General features: G+C 46.1%; 1 pseudogene; it reads left to right on the top strand.

Moving 5' to 3' along the window:
* Nucleotides 1–9,040: 9,040 nt before the first annotated feature.
* LOC112074370 (enolase-like) lies at nt 9,041–22,696 on the top strand (annotated as a pseudogene).
* Nucleotides 22,697–24,595: the final 1,899 nt, after the last annotated feature.

Below are 24,595 nucleotides of genomic sequence, written 5' to 3'. Positions count from 1 at the left end.
AAGAGGGTTGTGGTATATGGCCATATACCTACGCGGGTTAAGGGCTGTTCTTACCAAGAAGGGGGGTTGGTATATGGCCAATACCCACGGTTAAGGCTGTTCTACCAAGAGGGCGTGTGGTATATGGCCAATTATACCACGAAAGGGCTGTTCTTACACGAAGAGGGTGTGGTATATGGCCAATATACACGGTTAAGGGCTGTTCTTACCAAGGGGGTGTGGTATATGCCAAATACCACGATTAAGGGCTGTTCTTACCACGAGGGGTGTGGTATATGGCCAATATACCACGGTTAAGGGCTGTTCTTACCACGAGAGGGTGTGGTATGGCCAATATTACCATGGTTAAGGTTTGTTCTTACCATGAGGGTGGGGGAGGTTGGTTGGTATATGGCCAATATACCAAACATGGTTAAGGGCTGTTCTTACCACAAAACACCTGAGGTGCCTTATTGCTATTATAAACTGGTTACAAACGTAATTATGAGCAGTAAAAATAAATGTTTTGGCAATCCCCTTGAAATACCAGTCTGATATACACAGCTGTTCAGCACAATCAGCATTCCAGGCTGGAACACACCCAGTTTATACTAAGTATTAACCTGCCTCTTTAGGCTCTAGGTATTACGGAGAGTCTCAACCTGTACTGTAAGTATCCACGTCTCCATCTCAAATAGTACCCTATTCACTATATAGCGCACTACTTCTGACCAGGGCTCATAGGGGTTGCACTGAAAGTAGTAGGCAAAAGTAGTGCGCTATATAGGGAATAGGGTGTGCCATTTGGAACCAGAGGTGTCAGATTGGAGATGGAGGGTTATATCCTGCTGATAGGCTACTATTAAATGGAGAGGAGTGTTATAACCTTCTGATAGGCTACTATTAAATGAGAGGGAGGGTTATAACCTGCTGATATGCTACTATTAAATAGAGATGGAGGGTTATACCTGCCTGATAGGCTACTATTAAATGGAGATGGAGGGTATATAACCTGCTGATAGGCTACTATTAAATGGAGATGGAGGGTTATAACCTGCTGATAGCCACTATTAAATGGAGATGGAGGGTTATAACCTGCTGATAGGCTACTATTAAATGGAGATGGAGGGATTAAACCTGCTGATAGCTACTATTAAATGGAGATGGAGGGTTATTAACCTGCTGATAGGCTACTATTAAATGGAGATGGAGGGTTATAACCTGCTGATAGGCTACTATTTAAATGGAGATGGAGGGTTATAACCTGCTGGATAGGCTACTATTAAATGAGAGTGGAAGGGTATATAACCTGCTGATAGGCTACTATTAAATGGAGAGGAGGGTTATAACCTGCTGATAGCTACTATTAATGGATGGAGGGTTATAACCTGCTGATAGGACTATTAAATGGAGATGGAGGTTTAAACCCTGCTGATAGGCTACTATTAATGGAGATGGAGGGTTATAAACCTGCTGATAGGCTACATTTAAATAGAGATGGAGGGTTTATAACCTGCTGATAGGCTACTATTAAATGGAAGGGGAGTTATAACCTGCTGATAGGCTACTATTAAATGGAGGAATGGAGGGTTATTAACCTGCTGATAGGCTAACTATTAAATGAGATAGGAGGGTTATAACCTGCTGATAGGCTACTATTAAAATGGAGATGGGGGTTAACCTGCTGATAGGCTACTATTAAATGAGATGGAGTTATAACCTGCTGATAGGCTACTATTAAATAGAGATGAGGGTTAAACCTGCTGTAGATAGGCTACTATTAAATGGAGACTGAGAGGGTTATAACCTGCTGATAGGCTACTATTAAAAAGAGATGGAGGTTTATAACCTGCATGATAGGCTCACTAATTAAATAGAATGGAGGATAGAACTGCACTGCAACTTGCCTCTGGGATTACGAGGCTTTGAACTTACTTCAACATGTTATAGATGGGATTTCTACAACAGTGTGATTGGAGTCCACCTGATGTACGTCCAACTAGTGTCAACCCTGTTGACTGATTAGGTACTATTAATAGAAACAGATTGAGTGGTGGAATAAGGCACACACCTCTGTCGTAGTAGAAGCGGTCCCAGCAGGTTGACAGTTCATTGTCAGGAGCCAAAACCAAGCCATGAATGCTAGGTTGATGGGAGGAATTGTCCGTTTTAGAATTACGGTAGCTGCTTGATAGTAGAAGCCTTCTCCAGAGACTTAAAATCATTAGGAGATCTGAAGCTTGTTATAACCTGCTACTAGCTCTACTATTTTGTAAATGGAGAAGGGTTTATAATCCTGCTGTCGAGGCCGCACAGACTCTGAGAGGATAGAAGGCTACTATTAAAAACGGGATGGAGGGTTCTATAACTCTGAGGTACCTACAAAAAAATATCTACCGCTAAGCCACTTTGAAATGTACAGGTGTGACGATGGCAGGGTTATAACCTGCTGAATAGGCCTACTATTAAATAGAGATGGAGTTATAACCTGCTGATAGCCAAGGCTACTATTAAAGAAACACATGGTAGTGGACCTCAGGCATCATTCCTAAATGGAAGAGTTTGGGAAGGTTACATGACCTTGCACCAAGACATCTTCCTAGAGCTGCCTGAATAGCCGCGCTGCGCCACACTATTAAAAATGGCTAGGAAAGCTGGAATCAGGGTGGTGTGATAACCTGCTGGGTGATAGGCTGACAGACTCATTACATGGAGATTGGGGGTTCATACACCCTGGCTGAGTTCATGGACCATATCATTACATGGACCGAGATGGGGCAGCTTTCAGGAGGGGAGGTGTCACTCACAGCCCTGCTGACCCTAGACTAGAACTCGACATCGGTCACTGCTCTACAGTCCTCCAGAGTTACTCGCTACTTATTTAGATTTGAATGCGATGGAGGAAAAACCATGTCCAGAAGACATCAGAGAGCCATCTTGCTGCGCATTAATACACCCTAGAACAATCAGCTCGCACTTATATGGGGGTCTACTATTAATAAAGAGTGGTCCAGAACGGAAAGCCACTTCTCTTGAAAAAGGCTAAGCGAATGACAGCGACGTGCTGTGGGAGTGTGCCAAAATGCACCCTAAAGAGACCTTCAGAACTCAGAAAAGTCTCCGGATGACATGAGACCACCCTAAGGCACCACTTTGAACTCGAGCCTCATGATACGCTCGAATGATAAATGAATCCGATAGGCAGGTGCAATGTGTACATATCTTTCTGTGTGGCTTACTGAATTGAAGCTGTCTAGAGAATTTCTTGAGTAGAGAGAAATCTGTACATCGCCGATCCCCCACCCAAACTACAGCAGTCTTACAGTCCGTCTTGATCCTGAATCAGGGGCCCTTCTCTCGTGACTTACTCCACCCGTACATTCGCATGTGCACCCTGCTTCTTTCCAGTCTCTTTTTGCCTCTGTCCTTCTCTCGCCGGGGTGCGCGCATCGTAGTTATCTTCAAGATAAAGAAGGCGTGATTAGCTGCCCTAAGTGTCACCTAGGCATCTCAAGGTTCAGACATGGAGACACTTTAGTCGAGTCTAGGATACGACAGGTGCATCATAACTGTTTACTTCTTTTGATATTAGTGCCTAAGAGGTCATAGCAACATGAGCAAATAATTAATTCACAAATAACGCCTGAAGCCGAGGTTATAAGAAGAGTGAACGCGAACACAAATAAGATACTCTTGAACCAATCTTAATGAGATAAATACTAAATACATTTAAAACCGATCTGATTTGAGCTACAACTCACCCCTCTACAAGCTCAATAACTCTCTTGCTGAATCGAAACAAAATACAATGTACAATCACACGATTTAAGCGCTCTTCTATTGACCATAAGAGCCCTTGACCCAGATGACTGCATTCCATGTCTAGCAGATGTTAATGTAACAAACTTTACTCGTACGTTCCTATGCCTTCTCCATCCACGACAACGAGGCACAAAGGACAACCGCCATATGTGACTGTGTGTGTTTATCCATTTCAGGTCTACTTCGTGGGGTATCATTGGCGAAGAAAGTATTTTGCCTTGGTTAATGCCGAAAATTCGGATGAACTGGTGAGGGAGTGGAGCGACTTGCCGTGACAAGTGCTCTAAAAGTCGACCAGCACACTTCAGGAGGTGTCAGGACGTGAACGCCCATCCAGATAGCTGTCAGTGTGACTGAGCTCCAACCCAGAACTACATCTTTAACCACTGGAGAAACTCGCAGATCTAGTAACCGACCAATAAGAAGCTCCCATGAAGCGAGTATAGGTCTCCCCTACAATTCAACTACATCTTATTTAAACACTTTATCTTTAGTATGTTGCACATATCCGATCTCCAATTTCCACTTGTCCCTCACCCTCCCTAGTCTCGAAAAATACCCTCACATCCTATTCTCTCAACAGTAGCAGTGATTGATTTCCATCAAGCACATTTGTACCTTCGTTAGAAGAGAGGGAGGAGACCTAGGAAAATAACGCAACAACTGATGCAGAGCTGCAAACTCCACATCAGCTGGCCTACATCCCATGTATCTCAGACAACCTGACACAGCAGAGCTTTGTCAGAACTGAGGGAGAGTGGCGTCAACTCCGACGTCAAGACCATCTCCTGCCCTGAGCCCGAATCCCTCCCCCCCTCCAATACCAGGCCTCTCCGTGCCTCCCTCAACCTCGCTTGCCTCCCTCCCTCCAATGTGAGTGCGTCTAGACAACCCTATCTGATCGTACTGATGCCCTATTATGTTAGATGGGAAGCAATCGAGCTGTAATCAGCTGGCGGACTAGCCTCCTCGTGTAGAAGTGGTGGACTTCAACCGCAACACTAACTCTCTTGCCAGCATACGAGAGAGGGACCAAACCACTGTGTGGTGTAGTTGATAATGGCTCGTGTGTGGTGTATGTAGCTTCGTTCCAGAGGTAAGAACAGCCCTTAACCGTGGTATATTGGCCATATACCACACCCCCTCTTGGTAAGAACAGCCCTTAACCGTGGTGTATTGGCCATATACCACACCCCCTCTTGGTAAGAACAGCCCTTAACCGTGGTATATTGGCCATATACCACACCCCCTCGTGCCTTATTGCTTAATTCTACTCCATCTTGTTAACCAGGAATTGGTCCTTTTTATAAGTTTTTCTGGGGTAATCACTGAAGTCTTCTAATACTCTTCCTCATGTGAATTTTGAAGTCATATTTAAAGTGTTGTTGATCATACAGGCATAGAACATGACAGACCCGTCATTTGTAATGGAATTACAATTCATTGGAAATCAATACCTTAACTTTCAAGATGTATTTTTTTCTTTTATCTCAACCAACCTAACAATATTCAACCAACTAACTCTGAATATCCAGAATGTAATCGGGGGTTTTCCGCTGCCTTTGTAAAGAGTTCCCTTTTGTCGTTCTGCTCCGTGGGCTAAAACAAAGCAGCTATTTCAACTTAATGAATGAATGTCCAGAATGTTAATGAAGCTATCTGAATTAGGCCACCGAGGAAGAGGAAAGGGGTGGGTGGGGTGGTGGGGACGGGGGGGTGAGAGAAGACATGTTGGATTTAACATGGGCTTACAAATGGGCTTTAAATCCCCCCCCCCCCCCCCCCGAAAAAAGGGAAAGGGTTTTCCATTTGCTCTCTTTTGAACGTTTGTGCGAAGGTTGCTAGGTGCTCTAAGCTAGCAGCTTCACGGTTTCTAGTTTAGGGTGGACCTCGCCCCAACCTGATTTGGCATTGGATGCATCTCAAAGGATGCCGTATTCCCTTTATACTGCTCCATTTTTGACCAGGGCCCAAAGGGATTCCCATAGGGCCTCTGTTCAAAAGAATGTCACTATAAAGAGAAGAGAGGGCAATTTGGGATACACTTTGTGTTGTCTGCTGCTGTATAAATAAGGGTTGGATTGTTGGAGCGTGCAGAGAGACAAGACCCCCCGGATGTAAATGTGTCTCTGCTATATAACACAAAAGGGGTTTTGAATTACAGTCGTTACTAGACGGGTCTGCATCGTCCTTCTGTTTCTATTTTCAGATCCAGTACTAATCCTCTGGGATGAGAGTGACTCACTGGAAACAGTCTTTCAGTAGAGGTCAGAACAGACACGGATGGCTGCCACCGAAACGCGTTCTTTTGTTCTGGCCTCTTCTGATAAAAGAAACACATTCAAACGTATTTTAAAAAACAACAACATTTATTTCAATGAGTGACGGTTTTTCTTTTCTTCAAGTATATGTTTTTCTTTTTGAAGTATATGCCTTTTTGAACCCGGAACCCAAAGATTTTTTGTTACAACAAACATTTGAGCTGAGCATGCTAATTTCTCTTTCTTTGAGAGTGACTGTCACGTCCTCCGATGGGGGGTTTGCAACCACAAAAATAACATATTAGTATCTGGACAGAAGGCTTCCGAGTGGTGCAGTGGTCTAAGGAGACTCTGGTTCCATTCCAGGCTGTATCTCAGCTGTCTAAGGAGACTCTGGTTCCATTCCAGGCTGTATCTCAGCTGTCTAAGGAGACCTCTGGTTCCCATTCCAGGCTGTATCTCAGCTGTCTAAGGAGACTCTGGTTCCATTCCAGGCTGTATCTCAGCTGTCTAAGGAGACTCTGGTTCCATTCAGGCTGTATCTCAGCTGTCTAAGGAGACTCTGGTTCCGATCTCCAGGCTGTATCACAACCGCCGTGATTTGGGAGTCCCATCAGGGCGGCGCACAATTGGCCCAGCGTCGTCAGTTTGGACGGTGTAGGCTGTCATTGTAAATAAGAATTTGTTCTTAATGACTTGCCTAGTTAATAAAGGTTAAAAAATTTAATTTAAATTTTAAATTTGAACTGAATCTAAGGCATATGTTAAAAAAAGATAACCTTCAGACATACTGTATACGTGTCCAAAATGCAATATGTTGCATGCTTTGATTGTAGTTGATTTTGAAAACAAGTGAAATCACTAAGACTCAATTTTATCTGAATAGTTTGTGGGCTTGACTGCTAAGCTATATCAAGCATCATAGCTGATTTCTTTGATGCGATGATTTGATAAGCCTAACTCATGACCTAAATCTCTCTGTGTGTTCTGTGGTTAAGCTTTAAATCTCTCCTGATCTCAGGACCCCTGTCATTGGGTTTGATCAGCATTTTTTTATATATTTTTTTTTCCCAATGAGCAGTTAGAATCAAATTTGCACATCCTGTATCTTTCTTGAATCCAAAATGTCTGACCTTGGTGTGTGTCTGAGCCAGCAGTCGCATCCTGGAAGCTGCTGCACTGTGTGTGTGTGTGTGGTGTGTTGTGTGTTGTGTGTGGTGTGTGTGTGTGTGTGTGTGTTGTGTGTGTTGTGTGTGTGTGTGTGGTGTGTGTGTGTGTGTGTGTGGTGTGTTGGTGTGTGTGTGTGTGTGTGTGTGTGTGTGTGTGTGTGTGTGTCTGTTACATCACATTGATCTGCTTAGCATGTGCAACCCTCTCTCTCTCCTCCTCTGGGAACAAAATGTGATTAAAATAGGACCGAAGGGATACTTGCTGCTCATTGGATAATTCTGATTTCCTGTTTCTTTTACTATGAATAACAAACAACCTTCATACTACTACAGTAGAGTGCATTCTGAAAAAGTATTTTCCATATTGTTACGGAACAGCCTTGTTCTAAAATGTATTAAATTAATTTGTGTTCCTCATCAATCTACACACAATACCCCATAATGACAAAGCAAAAACAGGTTTTTAGAAACGTTTGCAAATTTATATAAAAAAATATAAAAAATTACATTAGTATTCAGACCCTTCGCTATGAGACTCTAAATTGAGTTCAGGTGCATCCTGTTTCCATTGATCATCCTTTGAGATGTTTCTACAACTTGATTGGAGTCCACCTGTGGTCAATTCAATTGATTGGACATGATTTGGAAAGGCACACACCTGTCTATATAAGGTCCCACAGTTGACAGTTCATGTCAGAGCAAAAACCAAGCCATGAGGTTGAAGGAATTGTCCGTAGAGCTCCGAGACAGGATTGTGTCGAGGCACAGATCTGAGGAAGGGTACCAAAAAATATCTACAGCATTGAAGGTCCCGAAGAACACAGTGGCCTCCATCATTCCTAAATGGAAGAAGTTTGGAACCACCAAGACTCTTCCTAGAGCTGGCCGCCTGGCCAAACTGAGCAATCGGGGGAGAAGGGCCTTGGTCAGGGAGGTGACCAAAAACCTGATGGTCACTTTGACAGACCTCCAGAGTTACTCTGTTGAGATGGGAGAACCTTCCAGAAGAACAACCATCTCTGCTGCGCTCCAACAATCAGGCCTTTATGGTAGAGTGGCCAGACGGAAGCCACTTCTCTAAAAGGCACATGACAGCCTGCTTGGAGTTTGCCAAAAGGCACCTAAAGGACTCAGACTCAGAGTCTGATGAAACCAAGATTGAACTCTTTGGCCAGAATGCCAAGCGTCATGTTTGGAGGAAACCTGACACCATCCCTACAGAGTACGGTGAAGCACGATGGTGGGAGCATCATGCTGTGGGGATGTTTTTCAGAGGCAGGGACTGGGAGACTAGTCAGGATCGAGGGAAAGATGAACGGAGAAAGGTACAGAGAGATCCTTGATGAAAATCTGCTCCAGAGCGCTCAGGACCTTCGCCCCAGTCTTCCAGCAGAACAACGACCCCCAGCACACAGCCAAGACAACGCAGGAGTGGCTTCGTGACAAGTCTCTAAATGACCTTGAGTGGCCCAGCCAGAGCCTGGACTTGAACCCGATCGAACAACTCTGGAGAGACCTGAAAATAGCTGTGCAGCGACACTCCCCATCCAACCTGACAGAGCTTGAGAGGATCTGCAGAGAAGAATGGGAGAAACTCCCTAAATACAGGTGTGCCAAGCTTGTAGCGTCACACCCAAGAAGAATCGAGGCTGTAATCGCTGCCAAAGGTGCTTCAACAAAGTACTGAGTAAATGGTCTGAATACTTACGTAAATGTAATATTAGGATGCAACAGCCAGCCTCTTGCAGTGAGTCAGGAAATCCATTTAAAACACAATAGTCATTAAAATCCTCTGTGTTCTCCAGGTCTGTTCAGGGCTGCCGTCCCCAGCGGTGCCTCTACTGGTATCTATGAAGCTCTGGAGCTCCGTGACAACGACAAGACACGCTACCTGGGCAAAGGTAGCTTTTGATTTCCCAATGTCCTCATAGTACAAAAGCCCCCTTCTTTAAAAATGTTCCGTTACATTTGTCTTTCCTTTCATCTTCATCCTTTCTTTCTGACGCTTCATCCTTCTCTCCTCCTCTGTCAGGGGTGAAAAGGGCTGTTAAATATATTAATGACTTCTTGGCCCCAGCTCTGTGTAACCAGGTAAATGAACAGTGTGGAGGAGCAACAGGAGTAAGACAGAGATAACACTGAAATGAACTGGAGTTTGTGACTTTTGATTTGGACAACTAACTAACCTCTGTCGCAGGCATTCACAGACGATCACAGATCTGCTAAACCATTATTACCCAGATAGCAATAGGGTGACTATAACGGACATCCCTATTCAAGTCAGCGTTCCAAAATGGGTGGATTCAACCGGCGGGCCATTTTGTCATTCTATTTCTGTGATTACCCCCATGATCCCAATAGTAGATCATTCCACGTTTGACGTTTGTTTAACCAGCCTAGTTGCTGCCACCCAAGCAGCTAGTCTTAGCGAGAGCTAAGGCTCTTGCTCTGTGATCGTCTGGTAATGTCTGGTATCGTCTGGTAATGCCTGCTCTTGCATGGTCTACTTCTCCCTGGGTCGTGACGCTCTGCTTGTCCCTCTGCAGGTGTCTCAAAAGCTGTTGATCATATCAATAAAACTATAGCACCTGCACTTGTTCAGCAGGTAGGAACATTTACTGTTTGACTAACATTGTCAATGTTGTGCTAGTGTCAAGTCAGAGTTGCATACAGAGTTTACAGTATGAGATGGAATAGTCACGGCAGTATGTTTGTCATGTAGTAGATTGCTAAGCACGATCCTGACTGAACACAATTGAGTCAAAGTGGTAAGTTATCTCTGTATAGTATGTATTAATAGTATCTTTGCTTTTTTTTGTCTGTTACATTTATCTCTTGAGTTGTTGTAGAAATACAGCACTGTACTTTGATCACTGTCAAAGTGATTACTGTCCTTGAACACAGTGACTGTCACTGCAGAGCGCCAAAGATCTTTCACCTAACCTGCCTAGTCGCACCTCAAGATGCTGTGTGTAGTGTGTACTAGTGAACCATAAACGTCCTTCAAGCCTGGTGTTTTGAGCTAACCTGTTTGAACTTTGAACTAACCTTTTTGTCTGTTTGTTGTCAGTTTCCTCCCATATCTCTAATGACTGGTGTGTTGTTCTGTGTCTGTCCTGTCCTTGTTGTTCAGGATGTCAGCGTCCTGGAGCAGGAGAAAGTTGACCAGCTGATGCTGGACATGGATGGCACAGAGAACAAGTGTAAGTTGGGAAACGTTTTACTTGGAGCCTGCAGTTATAAAGCGTTATAACTTGTTATAAACATGTATGGGCCTTTATTATCAGGCATAGATAACATGTGATAGTTGGGTGATGGATGCCTAGAGAACCGTATGTTTTTAAACTGATGTTGACAGCCCGGTCCAACTTTAAACAAACAATTGATAAAGGCTGATTAGAGCAGTCACAAAGTCTTTATGAGCACTACGTGGATGCTTCACGTTTCATTTACACGAAATTGCTAAATGTTAGCTGCTTCTCTTGGCTTATTTATTAGTTGTGAATATTCAGCAGGCAGAGCAAAAAGTTAAGGTTAGGCATAGGGACTGATGGGTTAGGGTTGGGGACTGATGGGTTAGGGACTGATGGGTTAGGGTTGGGGACTGATGGGTTAGGGTTAGGGACTGATGGGTTAGGGATTGATAGGTTAGGGACTGATGGGTTAGGGACTGATGGGTTAGGGACTGACATGGGTGGGTTGATGGTTAGACTGGTGGTTAGGGTTGGGGGACTGATGGGTTAGGGTTAGGGACTGGGGGACTGATGGGTTACGGGGTGGTGAGGGACTGATGGTTAGGGACTGATAGGTTTAGGGACTGATGGGTTAGGGTTGGGGACTGTGGGTTAGGGTTAGGGACTGATGGGTTAGGGACTGATAGGTTGGGGACTGAATGGGGTTAAGGGTTGGGGACTGATGGTATGGGGTTTGGACTGAATGGGTTTAGGGACTGATAGGTTAAGGGACTGATGGGTTAGGGACTGATGGGTTAGGGTTTGGGGACTGATGGGTTAGGGGTTAGGGACTGATGGGTTAGGGACTGATGGTTAGGACTGATGGGTTAGGAGACTGATGGTGTTAGGGCCTGATGGGTTAGGGCCTGATAGGTTAGGGACTGATGGGTTAGGGACTGATGGGTTAGGGACTGATAGGTTAGGGCCTGATAGGTTAGGGCCTGATGGTAGTTAGGGCCTGATGGGTTAGGGGACTGATTGGGTTAGGGGACTGATGGGTTAGGGACTGATAGGTTAGGGTAATGATGTGGACTGATGGGTTAGGGACTGATAGGTTAGGGACTGATGGGTTAGGGTTATGAATGGTTAGGGACTGATGGGTTAGGGAGCTGATGGGTTAGGGAACTGCTGGGTTAGGGGACTGCATGGGTTAGGGACTGATGGGTTGAGGGTTAGGGGGACTGATGGGTTAGGGACTGATGGGTTAGGGACTGAATGGTTTAGGACTGATGGGGGTTAGGGACTGATTAGGTTAGGTTAGCTGATGGTTTGGGACTGATGGGTTTAGGACTGATGGGTGGGACTGATGGGTTTTAGGGACTGATAGGTTAGGGCCTGATAGGTTAGGGCCTGATAGGTTAGGGACTGATAGGTTAGGGACTGATAGGTTAGGGACTGATAGGTTAGGGTTACATTTAGATGTAAAAATGGTGAGCTGTCGGCTGTACACTGCCTGATTTATTCACAGCATTGAGTTAACATGGAGATTCTGGTTACACATTACATATACACTACACCAGTGTACTAGGCATCAACACAAAGTCCCCAAATAGGCTTTTGTTGAACCCTTGAAGAGAATAGAATACAGAAAAGAGAATAGAAGCTGTTTACAGAAAAGAGAATAGAAGCTGTTTACAGTAAAGAGAATAGAAGCTGTTTACAGAAAAGAGAATAGAAGCTGTTTATAGAAAAGAGAATAGAAGCTGTTTACAGAAAAGAGAATAGAAGCTGTTTACAGAAAAGAGAATAGAAGCTGTTTACAGAAAAGCACTGTATTGGCTGTTAAATCTTGGAACCCAGAACTAAATCTATGGTGACAGCTATTAATTATGATAACAGTCATTCACAATAGACTATGGGCTCTCTTTTTGTTCCCCCCTCAGCTAAGTTTGGTACCAAGGGTTAGGGTGAAGTTTAGTCATGGTGTTGGTAGACATGGGGTTGGTGAACTGCCAGGAACCACCTTTTAAAACCAATGATGAGAGGAGTAAGAGGCAGAAAAGAGCTGTATGGGCACTTACCTCCTCCCCCACCCCCTCACCCGCTCTCCTCCCAGCTAAGTTTGGTGCCAACGCCATCCTGGGCGTGTCCCTGGCTGTGTGCAAGGCCGGTGCTGCTGAGAAAGGTGTCCCCCTGTACCGTCACATCGCTGACCTCGCTGGCAACCCCGATGTCATCCTACCCGTCCCCGTAAGCCTGTGTTTAGATTTTATATTTATGTGACTGACTTTGGCTTGGACCTCGGTCTCCTGCTACCAATAAGTCTGTTAGTCCTCCGAGCTAAAGCCTAGGCACTAAGCTCAGGGAGTTAACACAACTTTACAGGTTTCAGACAACATTAATCATCATCCCATAGTTGTAAATGAGAACTTGTTCTCAACTGGCCTACCTGGTTAAATAAATGTGACATAAATCAAATAAAACAAATAGTGGTTCACTCAGTCACCTCTTATATTTACAACAATACTTTACTTAACTTTACCTACTGTAATACCAGAATCCAATCCTCTGGTATATTTACAATATTACTTTACTTAACTTTTAAAACTGTAATTAGCAGACCACCTCTATATGTACAACAAGACCTTTACTTAACTTTAACCATGTAATTACAGATACCACCTCTTATATTAACATTACTATTACTACGTTTAACCTAGCTAATTACAGAAACCACCTCTATTATTTTACAACACAGAACTTTACTTACTTTAACTGATGATTACAGAACCACACTCTTTATCAATTTAAACATTACCTTTACTACTTTAGACTGGTCCAATTACAGAAACCACCTCTTTATTTCCAATTAAACTTTACTTAAGCATAATTGTAATTACAGAACCACCTCTTAGTATTACATACACATTGACTTACTTGCTTTAACTGTAATTACAGACACCACCTCTTATATTTGAATACTCTTACTTAGCTTTCACTGTTTAGAACATCTTTATATTTACAATAAGACTTTACTGTAGCTAATTAATCTGCAGACCACCTCTTATATTTTACCAATCGCTATTACCTTAGCGTTTACTGTAAATTGGCAAGAACACCTCTTATATTTCAGCAACAGACTTTACTTAGCTTTAACTGTAATTGCAGAACCACCTCTTATATTTACAACCAGAATTTACTTAGCTTTAACTGTAATTGCAGAACCTCATCCTCTTATATTTACAGGATAGAGACTTTGGACTAGCTTTGAACTGTAATCTACAGAACCACACTCTTATATATTACAACAAGACTTTACTTAGCTTTAACTGTAATTACAGAAACCACCTCTATTTATTTACAATAAAGACTTTACTTAGCTTAACTGTAATTGCAGAACCACCTCTTAATATTACAAACAATAATTTGAAACTTAAAGCTCAAACCTCTGTTGTCTCTGTCCAAGGCCTTCAACGTGATCAATGGAGGTTCCCAGCGCAGGCGACAACAAGCTGGCCATTGCAGGAAGTTTCATGATCCTCTCGCTGTAGGAGCCAGCACCTTCAAGGAGGCCATGAGGATCGGAGCCGAGGTCTACCACAACCTGAGAAACGTTATCAAGAAGAAGTACGGTCAGGATGCCACTAACGTGGGAGAAGAGGGAGGCTGTCGCCCCTAACATCCTGGAGAACAAGGAAGGGAGAGAGAGGAAAGAGGGGTGGAGGCTTGTGGAGGGGTTGGGGAGGGAGGGAGAGGGGAGAGGGAGGGTTGATGGAGGGAGGGAGGGAGGGTTGGAGAGGGGAGACGGAGGGATTGAGGGAGGGGTAGGAGTTGAGGGAGGTGTGATTGAGAGAGGGAAAGGATGGAGGGTATGAGAGGAGGAGTAGAGAATGGGAGAGATGGGTGAAGAGGGTGGGGGGGGGAGGGGAGGAGGGAGAGAATGGGATGAGATGGTTGAGAGAGGGAGGGAGGGATTGAGCGAGGTGGGTTGAGAGGAGGGGTAGAGAAAGGAGAGAAGATGGGTTGAAGAGGGTGGGATGTGGGATTGGAGAGAGTGAAGTGGGTGATGGGTTTGAGAGGGTAGGGAGGAGTAGCGGAGTTGGGAGGGTTGAGAGGGAGGGGTAGAGAAAGGGAGAGATGGGTTGAGAGAGGAGGGGGGGTGTGTGAGAAGGGTGGGAGAGATTGAGAGAGGGTGGGAGGGGTTGAGAGAGGAGATTGGAGGATAGCACCAACGTAGAAGACAAGGGAGGCTTCTCCCCCAACATCTGGAGAAACAGGATGGGGAGAGGACCATGAGCGTCAGTCAGATACAGTAATCAGTTCAGAACCAGTCGTCAGTTAATCAATCAGTCAGATTGACAGTAAGTCTGTCAAGTCAGTTAATCAATCAGTCAGATTTGACAGTAAGTCAGTCAGTCATCAATCCATCCAAATAATCAGTCAGATGTATAGCCCTTTTCACAAGATCAGTAGTGTCACAAGCTGCAACAGGAAAACCTGTTCTTCCCAATACAAGACCAGCAGTTATGGCACCACTGCAGCTTCACTTCAGTTGGATAATGAGTAATGCTGCTCAAGTGACACAGGTCCAGGGCAGAGATGGTAGCTCGATCTAGTCCAGGTTCGAGATGATAGCTCAAGGAGTGGCCAGGTCAAAAGTGTACAATCAAAGAGTCGTCACAAAGGTCAGTGGCAGCGTACGTTGCCATGGTCAGTGTAGCTCCAGAAATGCGCAGGGCGCTCAGAATAGTAGTGAACTCAAAAAGTGCCATGTCGTGCCAGGATCGTGTAGCTCAGTTGACCAGGTCAATGTAAAGCTCAAGAATGCCAGGTCATTGTAGCTCCAAGTGCCGTGTTCAAGTGTAGCTCTCAGATGCCAGTCAGCTGCTAGCTCAGAGATGCCGAGCTCAGGCAGCAAGCTGCCAGGTAGTGTAGTCTCTACGCGGCTCCTAACCTCACCTATAGTGCAGCGTACGCAGAACAGCGAACCAACACACCCACCTCTAAACAGCACCCACCCGCCATGGGCCATGGTCATGCTGTTAAGCTACCCGTGCCATGCAGTGGTACGCCTCAGTGCCAGTGTCAGTTGGTATAGGTCGTGCGCAGGTCAGTGTAGGCTCGTGCGCAGGCGGAGTGCAGGGTCAGTGCCAGGTCAATGAGCTCGTGCCAGGTCAATCGTAGCTCAGTGCCAGTCAGTGCCATGGCTCAGTGCAGCTTCAGTGCGATGCTCAAAGTGCCGCTGCGGAGTCCTGTTAGCTCAGTGCAGCCCAGTGCACAGCTCGGGTGCCAGGTCAACAGTACAGCTCGTCCAAGGTCAGCTGTAAGACTCAGTGCGCAGGTCACAGTTAACAGCTCAAGTGCCAGGTCGAGTACAGCTGCAGTGCCGTCTAGTACAAGCTCAAAAGTGCCAGGTCAGTGTAGGCTCGAAGCTGCACAAGGAATCAAGTGAGGCCGCGGGAGAGTGCCCAGCTCATCTTAGCTCATGCCGAGGTCAGTGTGCTCGTGCCAGGTCAGTGTAGCTCAGTGCCAGGTCAGTGTAGCTCAGTGCCAGGTCAGTGTAGCTCAGTGCCAGGTCAGTACAGCTCAGTGCCAGGTCAGTACAGCTCAGTGCCAGGTCAGTACAGCTCAGTGCCAGGTCAGTACAGCTCAGTGCCAAGTCAGTGTAGCTCAGTGCCAGGTCAGTGTAGCTCAGTGTAGCTCAGTGAAGCTCAGTGAAGCTCAGTGCCAGCTCAGTGCCAGGTCAGTGTAGCTCAGTGCAGCTCAGTGTAGCTCAGTGCCAGGTCAGTGTAGCTCAGTGCAGCTCAGTGTAGCTCAGTGAAGCTCAGTGCCAGGTCAGTGTAGCTCAGTGCCAGGTCAGTGTAGCTCAGTGCCAGGTCAATGTAGCTCAGTGCAGCTCAGTGTAGCTCAGTGCCAGGTCAGTGTAGCTCAGTGCAGCTCAGTGTAGCTCAGTGTAGCTCAGTGCCAGGTCAGTGTAGCTCAGTGTAGCTCAGTGCAGCTCGGTGCCAGCTCGGTGCCAGCTCGGTGCTAGGTCAGTGCCAGGTCAGTGCCAGCTCAGTGCAGCTCGGTGCCAGGTTACTGGTCAAGGTGCTAAGATGGCAGAAGCCCCAGTGGGGCACTTAGCAGAGGTCATGATGAAACTGTAAAATAATAGAGGATTTATTCTCCTACTTATTTATTTATTGTGCAAGCTACCTGAAGAATATCTTAACAATTGCATGATCAAATCAACTCAAATCAGTTCAATGACTAGGTTTGAAGTTACTTGGAAGTGATTTGGCCACAAATTATAGCCTACTCAATATTGTATTTTGTTAATGGTATTGTACACTATTTAAATATGAAGAAAAAAATATATCAAGCCAAGCAAATCTGATCATTTAGCGTTAGGGAATCTCTTATTCATCTATGTTCCTCTCAGCTCTGGAGCTGCTGAAGGAAGCCATTAGCAAAGCCGGCTACACCGACAAGATTGTGATCGGCATGGACGTGGCTGCCTCCGAGTTCTACAAGGACGGGAAATACGACCTGGACTTCAAGTCACCTGACGACTCCAGCCGTTACATCACCCCAGACCAGCTGGGAGACCTCTACAAGAGCTTCGTCAAGGATTATCCAGGTGGGTGTTCATGTGTCCCAAATGGCACCCTATTCCCTATATAGTGCACTACTTTAGACCAGAGCCCTATTCCCTATATAGTGCACTACTTTAGACCAGAGCCCTATTCCTAGATAGTGCACTACTTTAGACCCAGAGCCCTATTCCTATATAGTGCACTACTTTAGACAGAGCCTATTTCAACTATATAGTGGCCCACTTTTGTCCAGGTCCCAATCACCAAAGGGGGATAGGTTGCCTGGGGTCGGCAAGTGCTACTACCACTAGATGAAGAATTTGTCCGGTCTGTTACTCAGATAAACACTGATGCCTCATTTACTGTTAAGACTGCCGGCTGAGTTACGCCCAGGTTCATGTTATGAGATAAACACTGATCCTCATTTAACTGTTAAAGACTCTGGCTGAGTTACCCAGGTCTGTTACTGAGATAAACACTGACCTCATTATACTTGTTAAGACTCTGGCTGAGTTACCCAGTCTGTTTACTGAGATAAACACTGATTCTCATTATACTGTTAAGCTCTGGCTGAGTTACCCAGGTCTGTTACTGAGATAAACACTGATCTCATTATACTGTTAAGACTCTGGCTGAGTTACCCAGGTCTGTTACTGAGATAAAACACTGATCCTCATTATACTGTTAAGACTCTCGGCTGAGTTACCCCAGGTCTGTTACTGAGATAAACACTGATCCTCATTATACTGTTTAAGAACCTGGCTGAGTTACCCAGGTCTGTTACTGAGATAACACTGATGATCCTCATTATACTGTTAAGACTCTGGCTGAGTTACCCAGGTCTGTTACTGAGATAAACACTGATCCTCATTATATACTGTTAAGACTCCGGCTGGAGTTACCGCAGGGTCTGTTACTGAGATAACACTGATCCTCATTATACTGTTAAGACTCTGGCTGAGTTACCCAGGCTGTTACTGAGATAAACACTGATCCTCATTATACTGTTAAGACTCTGGCTGAGTTACCCAGGTCTGTTACTGAGATAAACACTGATCCTCATTATACTGTTTAAGACTCTGGCTGATTACGCCAGGTCTGTTACTGAGATAACACTGATCCTCATTATACTGTTAAGACTCTGGCTGAGTTACCCAGGTCTGTTCTGGAGATAAACCTATCTCCTTATACTGTAGACTCGATTACCCAGGTCTGTTACTGAGATCAACACTGATACCATAGACTGTTAAGCACTCTGGGCTGCAGTTACCCATTGAGCTGAGATACACTGACTTATACTGTAAGACTCGGCTGATTACCCCAGTCTGTTAGTAAACACTGATCCTCATTAGCTGTTAGACTCTGGCTATTACCCAGTCATGGAGTAAACCTGACCATATACTGTAGCTCTGAGTTCCGTCTGACTTACACTGATCATCCTGTTAAACCTGGCTGATTAACCGTCTGTTAATAACGATCTCTTTACTGGAGACTTGTAGTTACTAGAACACTATTCCGTTACTGCTCAGGCACGTACAAGACGTATTACCCATAGGGCACCCTATTCCCATAGGGCACACTATACCCATAGTGCACACTATTACCCAAGGGCCCTATTACCCTAGGGCCAACCTATTACCCATAGGGCACCCTATTACTAATAGGGCACGCTATTAACCATAGGGCACGCTATTTACCCATAGGGCACGCTATTACCCAAGTGGCACACTATTACCCCATAGGGCACCCTATTACATGGGCACCCTATTACCAAGCACTTTACCATAGACATAGCTTTACCCATAGGGCACACCTATTACCCATAGGCCAACTATTACCATAGGGCACACTATTAACCCATAGGGCACACTATTACCATAGGGCACCCACTATTACCCATAGGGGCACCCTATTATACATAGGGCACGCTATTACCCATAGGCCACCTATTACTAATAGGGCACGCTATACCCATAGGGCACGCTATTACCCATAGGCACGTATTTACCCATAGTGCACACTATTACCCATAGGGCACCCTATTACCCATAGGACACGCTATTCATAGTACACCTATTCCACTAGGCACACTATTACCCATAGGGCACCCTATTACCCATAGTGCACCCTATTACCCATAGTGCACCCTATTACCCATAGACACGCTATTACCCATAGGACACGCTATTACCCATAGGACACGCTATTACCATAGGGCACGCTATTACCCATAGGGCACGCTATTACCATAGGGCACGCTAATTACCTAGGGCACAGCTATTACCCATAGAACGCTATACCCATAGGGGCCTATTACCCATAGGGCAACACCTATTACCCATAGTGCACATATTACCCTAATAAGGACACGCTATATACCCATAGGGCACCCTATTACCCATGGTCACACTATTACCCATAGTGCACACTATTACGCCCATAGGGCACACTATTACCCATAGGGCACGCTATTACCATAGGCACCCTATTACACATAAGGGCACGCTATTACACATAGGGCACGCTATTACCATAGGCACGCTATTACCATAGGGCACACTATTACCCATAGGGCACACTAATTACCCATCGGCACCCTATTACTATAGGGCACGCTACTCCCATAGGCACGCTATTACCCATAGGGCACGCTATTACCCTAGTGCACACTATTACCATAGGCACCCTATTACCATAGGGCACCCTATTACCCATAACACGCTATTACCCATAGTACACAGCTATTACCATGGGCACCACTATTACCCATAGGGCACACTATTACCCATAGGGGCACACTATTACCCAATAGGCACCCCTATTACTCATAGGGCACCTATTACCCATAGGGCACCCTATTATAATGGGGCACGCTATTACCCAAGTGCACGCTATTACCCCATAGGGCACGCTATTACCCATAGTGCACACTATTACCCATAGGCACCCCTATTACCATAGGACACGCTATTACCCTAGTACACCACGCTATTACCCATAGGGGCACACTATTACCCATAGGGCACCTATTACCCATAGGACCACTATTACCCATAGTGCCCTATTACCCATAGTGCACCCTATTACCCATAGGACACGCTATTACCCATACGGACACGCTATTGCCCATAGGCACGCTATTCCATAGGGCACGCTATTACCATAGGGCACCCTATTACCCATAGGAACCCTATTACCCATAGGGCAACCTATTACCCATAGGGCACGCTATTACCATAGGGGCACGCTATTACCATAGGGCACCTCTATTACACCATCAGTGCACACTATTACCCATAGGGACACTATTACCATAGGGCACGCTATTACCCATAGGACACGCTATTACCATAGGGCACCCTATTACTAATAGGGCACATTACCCATAGGACAGCTATTACCCATAGGGCACGCTCATTACCATTAGGGCACGCTATTACCCATAGGCACGCTATTACCCATAGGGCACGCTATTTACCCATGGGCACACTATTACCCATAGGACACTATTACCCATAGTGCACGCTATTACCCATAGGGCAACGCTATTTTACCCATAGGCACGCTATTACCCATAGGACACCCTATTACTAATAGGGCAGCTACTACCCATAGGGCACGCTATTACCCATAGGCACCTATTCCGTGCACCTATTACCCATAGGGCAGCGCTATTACCCATAGGGCAACGGCTATTACCCATAGGGCACCTATTACCCATGCACCCTATACCACATAGTGCACACTATTACCGCATAGGACACGCTATTACCCATAGGACACCCTATTACCCATAGGACACGCTATTACCCATAGGCACCTATACCTTCTAGGGCACACTATTACCCATAGGGCCACCCTATTACCATGGGCACACTATTACCCATAGGGCACGCTATTACCGCATGAGGCACCCTATTACCCATAGGGCACGCTATTACCCATAGTGCACACTATTACCAAGTCCACACTATTACCCATAGTGCACACTATTACCTAGTGCCCACTATTACCATAGGGCAACGCTATTACCCATAGGGCACTATTACCCATAGTGCCACTATTACCCCATAGTGCACACTATTACCATAGTGAAATACCAGGGCATATTACCCATAGGGCACCCTTATTTACCCATAGGGCACGCTATTACCCATAGTGCACGCTATTACCCATAGTGCACACTATTACCCATAGTGCACCCTATTACCCATAGTGCACACTTACTATCCTATACCATAGGGCACACTATTACCCATAGGGCACACTATTACCCATAGGGCACACTATTACCCATAGTGCACACTATTACCATAGGGCACACTATTACCCATAGTGCACACTATTACCATAGTGCACCCTATTACCCATAGGGCACCCTATTACCCATAGACCATACCTGCACCCTATTACCCACAGGACACCCTATTACCCATAGGACACCCTATTACCCTTAGTGCACACTATTACCCATAGTGCACCCTATAACCCATAGGCAACCTTTACCCATAGTGCACCCTATTACCCATAAGGCACACTATTACCCATTCACATTTGTAATTGCAGTCGATTAGGCTTTAGAGTTGCACGGCTCTTTTTCCCCGCCTCCCTGTCATCTCCCCCCAGTAGTGACCTTAGCAACATGTTCTAACGACTAACCCGTTACAGCCCTTCTCCTCTGTCTTCTACAGTGGTGTCCATTGAGGATCCCTTTGACCAGGATGACTGGGCGGCGTGGTCCAAGTTCACGGCTGAGACCAGCATCCAGGTGGTGGGTGACGATCTGACCGTCACCAACCCCAAGCGCATCGCCAAGGGTGTGGCCGACAAGGCCTGCAACTGCCTGCTGCTCAAGGTCAACCAGATCGGCTCCGTCACAGAGTCCCTGCAGGCGTGAGTAACTGTCCACACACAGACGGCCATTTTGGTTCAGCCTGGTTCCATCACTGACACTCCACTGGCAGCCATTTTGTTGCCGTTGTTTCAGACAGTGCTGAAGGTAGGGAGACTGATGAAAGGGGGAAATGTAGTGGATGGTCAATGTGGACCTGGGTGTCAAACCCATCTGGGGACATTGGGTGTACCAGTGGAGGCTGCTGAGGGGAGGACAGCTCGTAATAATGGCCTGAACGCAGCAAATAGAACGGCATTAACCACATGGAAACCATGTGCCTGATGTATTTGTTACCATTACACACCTATTCCGCTCCAGCCGTTACCACGAGCCCGTCCTCCCCAATTAAGGTGCCACCAGCCTCCTGTGGTATGTATGTGTAAGTTTCTGTACTAGCTAATGAATGTGTTCGCTGTTTCCTGTGTGTAGCTGCAAAATGGCCCAGACCAATGGCTGGGGGGTGATGGTCAGCCATCGCTCTGGAGAGACCGAGGACACTTTCATCGCTGACCTGGTCGTCGGTCTCTGTACTGGACAGGTAGGATACACCTTCTCATCAGATTACAGATTTCATTGGGTTACTTTTATCAAAATTACATTTATTTAGTGAAACAGATTTTAATACAGGTGTGATCTAACACTGAAGGAGATGTTGGTTCAAAGTTCAGCAGACAGACACTTGGTTCTATCGTGTTGTGATCCCACTGCAAGTGCCGTCGTGTTGTGATCCCACTGCAAGTTCCGTCGTGTTGTGATCCCACTGCAAGTTCTATCGTGTTGTGATCCCACTGCAAGCTCCGTCGTGTTGTGATCCCACTGCAAGTTCTATCGTGTTGTGATTCCACTGCAAGAAAGCTCCGTCATGAGAGCTTGCTTTATTCTCACCATAGGTTTTTCAGCATCAGCTTTTCCTGGAAATAATTCTGTATTGATACCTGGTTCTGGAATACCTCCCTGCTGGAGAGAGATTACAATTATATCTAATACCTGATCCGAGTGCCCCTCGTACCCCTGTGGGTTAATGGCCTTCTCTAGGGCGTGCAATTTGCCTCCCATTGCGGCCCGGCCTCCCTGCGGAGTCTTGACCGACATCTAACCTTACGAGCTGTACAAGATTATTCTACTAAGCCTGATTAATGCTGTGTTACTGCTGTGTGTTTCTGGGATCTGTTCGTTACCGCCGCCCTTATGGCGGCGCCGTACTGTAGGCGGGGTCGCTCCACCTGACTTCCACGTAGCCCATTCGCCTGAGCTACACCAACATGAGCTCAAACCTGAAGACCCACACTCCGTGTACCCAACGAGCACCACTGGAACTTGGCAAATAACTGAAGCCCTGATAGATGTGTTACTGTGTCCCAATCGACAACTTTAAATAACTGGATCATTTGATTATTGTCCATGCTTGAGTGGCCTGGCACTGAGTGTATTGCTACGCTTGACCTGCACTGAGCTTGTTGTGTTGTCATAAACACAATGACTTAAATAACCTTGGGGCACTGGAAGCTATGTGTGGTGTACTGAACCTGCACTGAGCTACACTGATAATTGCCTCTGGCACTGATGCCTCAGCTGACTGTTTCCAGGGACACAACCTTTATATGAAGCTAATACCACCTGACTGCGACCTAGTGGCACTGGACGCTTACACTGAACCTTGTGGCACTGGGTCACTGACCTGGCCACGGAGCTACATTGACCTGGGCACTGAGCACACACTGACCTGGCACTTGAGCTATGCTGTTTGTTGTACCTGACCTGCACTGAGGCTGTTCTGTACCAGTAGCCAAGAACCTGCCTTAAAGTTGCAACTACTGACTGAGCTATGCGTACTTGTACCTGGCACCTGTAGCTTACAGGCTGATCCGCCTGGCACTTGAGCATTGACTAGACCTGCCACCGGAGCTTGGCAACCTGAGCTTGCCACTGAGCTACACTGAGCTGGCCACTGAGCTTGCACTGAGCTGCCACTGATCCGGGGCAACTGAATTTGCTGCTGGCCCTGACGTGTGGCTTATGCTTTGAGAGATCTCTGGCACTGCAGCCATGACCGGGATATGACCTGGCACCTTGTAAAATACCTAGCGTCCGCCAATATGCCTGATGTCCTGGGGCACTGAGCACACTACCTGGCACTGAACCTACACTACCTGGACTGAGCTACACTGACCTTTATGCTGTGTTCCAGACAAGGCACTTTCTGAAGCTACACTGAAATACCCATCTGATGGGCACTGAGCTACACTGAACTTATGGCACGTCTCTGCTTGCACTGACCTGGGACACTAGGAGCTACACTGGGACCTGGCACTTGAGCTGACACTGACCTGGGTTGCACTGAGCTCCACTGACCTGGGCGCACTGGAGCTATCAATTGATGCTGCCTGGGCCACTGTGGAGTTCTTTACCCATTGACCAGCTACGACACTGAACCTGGCAACTGAACTTAAGCTACACTGACCTGAGGCCATAACTGCATGAGTCATTTACACTGACCTGGCTGGTACTTAGGCTGCACTGGAGCCTGGCACCTGAGCTGAACACTGACTCTAGTGCGCCTACGTGATGGTCTTACCCACTGCCACCATGGAGCCAACATAGGAGCTCTTATAACCAACTTAGACTCACCTGGCACCTGTGATCCGCCCAGCATGTGTTGTCATGCTCGTCATGTTTATTCCACACCTAGGAACAACTTAAAGTGGAAGTGCAACTGATATTT

The sequence above is a fragment of the Salvelinus sp. IW2-2015 genome, unplaced genomic scaffold, assembly GCF_002910315.2.
Source record: "Salvelinus sp. IW2-2015 unplaced genomic scaffold, ASM291031v2 Un_scaffold2604, whole genome shotgun sequence".
Taxonomy (NCBI): Eukaryota; Metazoa; Chordata; class Actinopteri; order Salmoniformes; family Salmonidae; genus Salvelinus; species Salvelinus sp. IW2-2015.
Note: the sequence above shows the minus strand (reverse complement) of the source record. Positions and strands in the feature narration are given on the sequence as shown.